Source organism: Balaenoptera acutorostrata, chromosome 13, assembly GCF_949987535.1.
Source record: "Balaenoptera acutorostrata chromosome 13, mBalAcu1.1, whole genome shotgun sequence".
In the NCBI taxonomy this organism is placed as follows: Eukaryota; Metazoa; Chordata; class Mammalia; order Artiodactyla; family Balaenopteridae; genus Balaenoptera; species Balaenoptera acutorostrata.
The window spans coordinates 23439210-23447598 of record NC_080076.1 but is presented as its reverse complement, the minus strand read 5'-3'; the positions used below and the strand labels follow the sequence as shown (position 1 = coordinate 23447598).

Below are 8389 nucleotides of genomic sequence, written 5' to 3'. Positions count from 1 at the left end.
CTATAAGTAAGTCTCCATTCTCAAAATTCCTTGCCATACTGCCAGATTAAAATACTTACTTATAAATGTTTTATATGGTTCGCAAATTGTTTCATATGCATTGCCTGTCTCCCTACCTAGACTATATGTGCTTTGGGAGCAGCGATCATCTTCTGTTATGTAGCCAGCCTTAATATTCAGGAGAATTTTAAGACATAGTAACTGCTTAATCAAGAGTTGTTGAGCTGTAACATAGTATGTATGGTAATGTTTTCTTTCCCTTATAGGCTGTGAGATCTTTAAGGATAAATCTTTTAGTAATTCATCTTTCTGTGCCTTACACTCATCTGATGCTTAATAAATATTTGTTAAATGAATAATTTGTCATTACCTGAGAGGCCATTTGTCTTTAGTTTCCCTCCAAATCTCCAGGTGCTCAACACTCTTAGAGACATTGATGACTTCAGTTCTTTTTTTTTTTTTTTTTTTAATATTTACTTATTTGGCTGCACCGGGTCTTTGCGGTGTGCAGGATCTTTAGTTGTGGCATGCAGGATCTTCTTTTTTCAGTTGTGGCATACAGGATCTTTAGGTGTGGCTTGTGGGATCTAGTTCCCTGACCAGGGATCGAACCTGGGCCCCCTGCATTGGCAGCGTGGAGTCTTACCGCTGGACCACCAGGGAAGTCTCGATGACTTTACTTCTGATGGATCATCTTCATCGCTCCTGCTAATTATTTGTAGTGATCATAGGTGCTTGGGATTATTTTTGGATGCTGTTCTTTTCCTCTAATACCCATGTCTTGGCAAAAGTTGTTTCTGTGGAAGGTGCCCATTGTGCTATTTTTTCTTCATCCTTCATACACAAAGACACAAATCTGAAAAATAGTATTATTGCCCTACTATGCACCCTACTTCCTTGTGATATTACTTTTAGTGTCCTTAAACTTTATTTGGAAGAAAGTGGAGATAAAAACATTGAAGAAAATATTCTCAAAACACTGACCTGTATAACCTGAAGTAAAAATTCCCATAGTCATCCCCCGCCTCCATTCCTTCTCCGATGCTATGGACCCCTGACTGTACAGTCGTGCGGTGCTGTCAGGGTGGACTTTCTGCATTATTTTTCTTTATCATGAGGGACCATGGATCACTTTGCCAGAGAACCTCAAATCCCAGCTGCTCTGTTGGCCTAGTTAACTGTTCTTAAAAATTTATTTCCTTACTTAAACTCATTAGTATTATTTCCTAAAGTAATAATAAATTTATTTTTGAGTTGGATTCTGTTATCACCCTATAACTACCCTTCACTAGTGAAATTATTAAAATATGATAATTTACATAGTTCCTCAGGCATACTAAATATTCTGAAATATGCAAATTGGACGAGATATTTCATTTATCTCTTCATTGAATAGACATGTACTCAACATCTCCTCTGTGATATTTTGTGAAACACTGAGAAAGGATGCATCTTATCTCTGCTTCCTGGAGACTTGAAATCTAGAGGGTGATCGGAATGATATCTAAGTTGAGGATCTAAGACCTGAAATAGAGGCAGAGGCTGCACATCTGGGGTCTGGGGTCTCAGCGACAAGAACCATTTGTTATGATTTTGAGTAATCTGAGAAGCCTTTCATAAGAGGAAGCTTTTAAATGGCATCTTGTTGGTTGAGTAGATGAAGAAAGGGATGGGGTGGGAGTTGGGGAAGATTACTGTAGGCCAAGGAAAGAGCTGGAACAAAAACCAATGGATATAAGTGCACATGTAGTTGAGGGAGAGGAAGGCTGCAACCTGGGGAGGGGTGTTGGGGGCTGCTCTTTGGGTATATGAGGGATAACAAAACAAAACAAAAGATTAAGATACTCTTTTCCAAAGTACGAAGTGATACTCATTCCTCTATTTTATTTCTTTCTGCTGAAATGATTAATATGGCGATATAATTAACATTGTTCCTATAGATGGACCAAAAGTGCTGATGCCAATGCTAAGAGAAAGAAGGTGTTTGGAAATACAGCAGTGAATCACCGGTGATGGAACCCTGATGGACTGGATGAGCCTGGGCTGCAGATACCCAGTTAATCACTGGAGTTTTTCTTAACAGACAGAAGAGTCTTCATGGAATAGCAAATATTGCAAAAACTCGAAGTCAGGGGTCCTGAGGTCTGAACTTGCTATGTGACTCTGGGGAAATCATTTCATCTTCCTAGGTCTTAACATCTTCATCTGAAAAATGAAAGAGTCGGACAAGAAAGGCTTTAAGCTTTTTTTGGCTCATCCTATGATGCTCTTGGCCAGTGTTTTTCAAGCTTCCTCTCACATCTGCTTCATTCAGGAGCCTCACTCCTGAGAGTCAGTATTAGGAGGTAATTGTACTTTCTACTGAGACTCTTATGCTGCCCCATTTCCTCCAAGGATTCTTCTGCACGTAGTCTCTGCAGAGGAAATTTGCAAAGTCTTTCCAGACTGATCCAGCCTGCACTGACCTCACTTTCCAACTCTAGAGTATTGATTCCTGGAGGACAAAGACCTATTTTTAAGGTTTTCTTATCTTTTCAGGACTGAACCCCATGGAATGTTGGACTTAACTCATTTCAAGAAATCTTTATTGAGACTTCCTGGGTGCCACATACTGGGGACACAGAGATAACATTTTCCCTTAAGGAGCACTGCCCATTTGGTAGGACATCCATGCAAATGAAACAAATACCTGGCAATTTGTCAATTGATGGAATGAACATTTTATAGTTTTTCAAACTTGACGCCCTAAATATTTACCAGTTTTCCCTACTATCCCATTAAATAACAGTTCTCCAATATATTTGAAGGAATATACGGTGAGGGATGAGCAAAGATCAGACAGGTCATTGTCAAATTATTGAGCACCCACAAAGTAAAGGATAACTTGTGAAATCTTGGTACAAGTACCCTCCTGATGAATTGGCCATAGATCATATTCATATTTAGTTGATTTCTAGAACTTTAGGGTGGAGTGCCTTGTTTTACCTTTTTCCCCTCCTCTGGCTTCTCTAATTTTTGTCTGTTTTCTCTCCTTCCCCACATTTCCCTCCATTTCACTACTCTTTGACCAGTTTATTCCCTCATCCTCTTAAATGTACCTTTATTGAGGGTTAACTATGTGTCAGGCACAGATCATTATTTTACCTAGATCATTATATAATCCCAACAATAATATTTTTATGGAGAAGGAAACTGAGGCTCAGTGATACTAAGTCATTAGGCCAAGGTCACATAATAAAAAGCAGTCTCCAAGATGAACCTAGATCAGTCCGATATATCAAAATCCAGCCTATACAACTTCCTCACAAAGCAGCTTTCTTTCATCAATTAAGTGTGCCTGAAACTTTTCAGACAACCTCTAGCAAGTTAAGATGACTGTGTCTTCTTTTATAACAGATACAATTATTTGAGAAACCAGTGACTAAAACTTGCAAAGTCTGCAGGAAAGACCTTCTGGGCCCTTTGGAGATTTTTGCCAAGTACCAAACATCTCTTCAAAGACAAGAAACAGCAATTATGATAAAAGGGACTGGAAAATAAGAGGAATAAACAATGTAGTGATTGTACTGGAAAAACCATAGCCCATCTCATATTTCCATTTTATAATGATCCCTAATCTTTCCAGGCTTTTGGAGCCTGCATGTTATCTTAAAACACTTTTTAAACTTTGGCATTTTCATCGCCTTTACAAGAACAGCCATAATGAAGGGAAGACTCTCTTAGCTGCCATGAGTGGAACAATTAATTGTGTTTACCTGCTGATGTTCCAAACCACTTCCTGCTTAGAAACACAGGGGTGAACCACCTTTGTCGTAAGGATTTTTTAAAAATATTATTTTCCTGGAAGCTGCTTAGAACGTTGTACTTTTGATTTTTTTCTCAGTTGAGCTGAGCTTGAAAATAATAATGTCAATTCAGAGTGAAATATAATTCTTATTGTCACTTTAGTTTTTTTTTTTTTCCCCCACACACCACACTGTATTTTATTTTTACAAGAGATAAATAGACTGACACCAAGCATTGTACATGGATGACCACAACAAAAGCAACAATGATTGCAATTACCAAACATGAAACACACTCATACTATGTCATAATATTGACATTCAGTCCAGTAATCCTCCACTGTAACAGCTCCTTTACTTTGCAGTGAAAATTGATTTGTATATTCTTTGCCTCTGAGTCCTTGTGGGATTTTTTTTTTTAATTCAGACAGAAAGTCACAAAAATTATACTCATCCTCCTCAGTTCACTCAGTTCCATGTAATTAATTTTTTTTTTCATCTTGATCTTTTGTTAGCACTTTTGTGAGTTCATCAGTTTTTCATTAGAGTTCTGAAAATGCTTATTCATTCAGTTCAGCAGTACAGTCAGTTACCAGAAACCTGTACTTGTCAGAGTCTTTTCCAAGAATTTCTTGAAGATGAAACCCTTTTATAGGAACATATTTGCAAAATCATCAGAGTACACCCAGAACTGTCTGTAAATGACAAAAGACTTAAAAATGACCATGGTTAAAGATTTGATGAAAGTTCATAATAATGCAGTTGACAAGAAAATTAGTTATTTCTGAGATATACATTTTAAAGTAATAACTAGGATTATTACTTATAACATTATACCATAACATACAAGATTTTTAGAAGTTTCCTGTAATGTCTGAAACATTTATATTAACATATTTCCATACATATTTCCATACAAATACAAATATAAGATTTTTAGAAATTTCATGTAATGTCTGAAACATTTATATTAACATATTTCCATACATATTTCCATACAAATACAAATATAAGATTTTTAGAAATTTCATGTAATGTCTGAAACATTTATATTAACATATTTCCATACATATTTCCATACAAATACAAATATAAGATTTTTAGAAATTTCATGTAATGTCTGAAACATTTATATTAACATATTTCCATACAAATAACCCAATGAAAGTTTAGTATTAGTTGTTTTGTTTGTTTTTTTATACTGCAGGTTCTTATTAGGCATCAGTTTTATACACATCAGTGTATACATGTCAATCCCAATCGCCCAATTCAGCACACCACCATCCCCACCTCACCGCAGTTTTCCCCCCTTGGTGTCCATATGTCCATTCTCTACATCTGTGTCTCAACTTCTGCCCTGCAAACTGGCTCATCTGTACCATTTTTCTAGGTTCCACATACATGCATTAATATACGATATTTGTTTTTCTCTTTCTGACTTACTCCACTCTGTATGACAGTCTCTAGATCCATCCACGTCTCAACAAATGACTCAATTTCGTTCCTTTTTATGGCTGAGTAATATTCCATTGTATATATGTACCACAACTTCTTTATCCATTCGTCTGTTGATGGGCATTTAGGTTGCTTCCATGACCTGGCTATTGTAAATAGTGCTGCAATGAACATTCGGGTGCACGTGTCTTTTTGAATTACGGTTTTCTCTGGGTATATGCCCAGTAGTGGGATTGCTGGGTCATATGGTAATTCTATTTTTAGTTTTTTAAGGAACCTCCATATTGTTCTCCATAGTGGCTGTATCAATTTACATTCCCACCAACAGTGCAAGAGGGTTCCCTTTTCTCCACACCCTCTCCAGCATTTGTTGTTTGTAGATTTTCTGATGATGCCCATTCTAACAGGAGTGAGGTGATACCTCATTGTAGTTTTGATTTGCATTTCTCTAATAATTAGTGATGTTGAGCATCTTTTCATGTGCTTCGTGGCCGTCTGTATGTCTTCTTTGGAGAAATGTCTATTTAGGTCTTCTGCCCATTTTTGGATTGGGGTGTTTGTTTCTTTGCTATTGAGCTGAATGAGCTGTTTATATATTTTGGAGATTAATCCTTTGTCCGTTGATTCATTTGCAAATATTTTCTCCCATTCTGAGGGTTGTCTTTTCGTCTTGTTTATGGTTTCCTTTGCTGTGCAAAAGCTTTGAAGTTTCATTAGGTCCCACTTGTTTATTTTTGTTTTTATTTCCATTACTCTAGGAGGTGGATCAAAAAAGATCTTGCTGTGATTTATGTCAAAGAGTGTTCTTCCTATGTTTTCCTCTAAGAGTTTTATAGTGTCCAGTCTTATATTTAGGTCTCTAATCCATTTTGAGTTTATTTTTGTGTATGGTGTTAGGGAGTATTCTAATTTCATTCTTTTACATGTAGCTGTCCAGTTTTCCCAGCACCACTTATTGAAGAGACTGTCTTTTCTCCATTGTATATCTTTGCCTCCTTTGTCATAGATTAGTTGACCATAGGTGCGTGGGTTAATCTCTGGGCTTTCTATCTTGTTCCATTGATCTATGTTTCTGTTTTTGTGCCAGTACCATATTGTCTTGATTACTGTAGCTTTGTAGTATAGTCTGAAGTCAGGGAGTCTAATTCCTCCAGCTCCATTTTTTTGCCTCAAGACTGCTTTGGCTATTCGGGGTCTTTTGTGTCTCCATACAAATTTTAAGATGATTTGTTCTAGCTCCGTAAAAAATGCCATTGGTAATTTGATAGGGATTGCATTGAATCTGTAGATTGCTTTGGGTAGCATACTCATTTTCAGAATGTTGATTCTTCCAATCCAAGAACATGGTATATCTCTCCATCTGTTGGTATCATCTTTAATTTCTTTCATCAGTGTCTTATAGTTTTCTGCATACAGGTCTTTTGTCTCCCTAGGTAGGTTTATTCCTAGGTATTTTATTCTTTTTGTTGCAATGGTAAATGGGAGTGTTTCCATAATTTCTCTTTCAGATTTTTCATCATTAGTGTATAGGAATGCAAGAGATTTCTGTGCATTAATTTTGTATCCTGCAACTTTACCATATTCATTAATTAGCTCTAGCAGTTTTCTGGTGGCAGTTTTAGGATTCTCTATGTATAGTATCATGTCATCCGCAAACAGTGACAGTTTTACTTCTTCTTTTCCAATTTGTATTCCTTTTATTTCTTTTTCTTCTATGATTGCCATGGCTAGGACTTCCAGAACTATGTTGAATAATAGTGGTGAGAGTGGACATCCTTGTCTCGTTCCTGATCTTAGAGGAAATGCTTTCAGTTTTTCACCATTGAGAATGATGTTTGCTGTGGGTTTGTCATATATGGCCTTTATTATGTTGAGGTAGGTTCCCTCTATGCCCACTTTCTGGAGAGTTTTTATCAGAAATGGGTGTTGAATTTTGTCAAAAGCTTTTTCTGCATCTATTGAGATGATCATATGGTTTTTATTCTTCAATTTGTTAATATGGTGTATCACATTGATTGATTTGCGTATATTGAAGAATCCTTGCATCCCTGGGATAAATCCCACTTGATCGTGGTGTATGATCCTTTTAATGTGTTGTTGGATTCTGTTTGCTAGTATTTTGTTGAGGATTTTTGCATCTATATTCATCAGTGATATTGGTCTGTAATTTTCTTTTTTTGTAGTGTCTTTGTCTGGTTTTGGTATCAGGGTGATGGTGGCCTCATAGAATGAGTTTGGGAGAGTTCCTTCCTCTGCAATTTTTTGGAAGAGTTTGAGAAGGATGGGTGTTAGCTCTTCTCTAAATGTTTGATAGAATTCACCTGTGAAGCCATCTGGTCCTGGACTTTTGTTTGTTGGAAGATTTTTAATCACAGTTTCAATTTCATTACTTGTGATTGGTCTGTTCATATTTTCTGTTTCTTCCTGGTTCAGTCTTGGAAGGTTATACCTTTCTAAGAATTTGTCCATTTCTTCCAGGTTGTCCACTTTATTGGCATAAAGTTGCTTGTAGTAGTCTCTTAGGATGCTTTGTATTTCTGCGGTGTCTGTTGTCACTTCTCCTTTTTCATTTCTGATTTTATTGATTTGAGTCCTCTCCCTCTTTTTCTTGATGAGTCTGGCTAATGGCTTATCAATTTTGTTTATCTTCTCAAAGAACCAACTTTTAGTTTTATTGATCTTTGCTATTGTTTTCTTTGTTTCTCTTTCATTTATTTCTGCTCTGATCTTTATGATTTCTTTCCTTCTGCTAACTTTGGGTTTTGTTTGTTCTTCTTTCTCTAGTTTCTTTAGGTGTAAGGTTAGATTGTTTACTTGAGATTTTTCTTGTTTCTTTAGGTAGGCTTGTATAGCTATAAACTTCCCTCTTAGAACCGCTTTTGCTGCATCCCATAGGTTTTGGGTCGTCGTGTTTTCATTGTCATTTGTCTCTAGGTATTTTTTAATTTCCTGTTTGATTTCTTCAGTGATCTCTTGGTTATTTAGTAACGTATTGTTTAGCCTCCATGTGTTTGTCTTTTTTACGTTTTTTTCCCTGTAATTCATTTCTAATCTCATAGCGTTGTGGTCAGAAAAGATGCTTGATATGATTTCAATTTTCTTAAATTTACTGAGGCTTGATTTGTGACCCAAGATGTGATCTATCCTGG

The 8389-nt window shown here is 36.4% G+C and overlaps 1 non-coding gene across 1 annotated transcript; it reads right to left on the bottom strand.

The window, feature by feature from the left end:
* Positions 1 to 591: 591 nt before the first annotated feature.
* On the bottom strand, positions 592 to 663 carry TRNAG-GCC (transfer RNA glycine (anticodon GCC)). The gene has a single exon. It is a non-coding gene; the product is annotated as a tRNA-Gly (tRNA).
* Between the last annotated feature and the right edge of the window lie 7726 nt (positions 664 to 8389).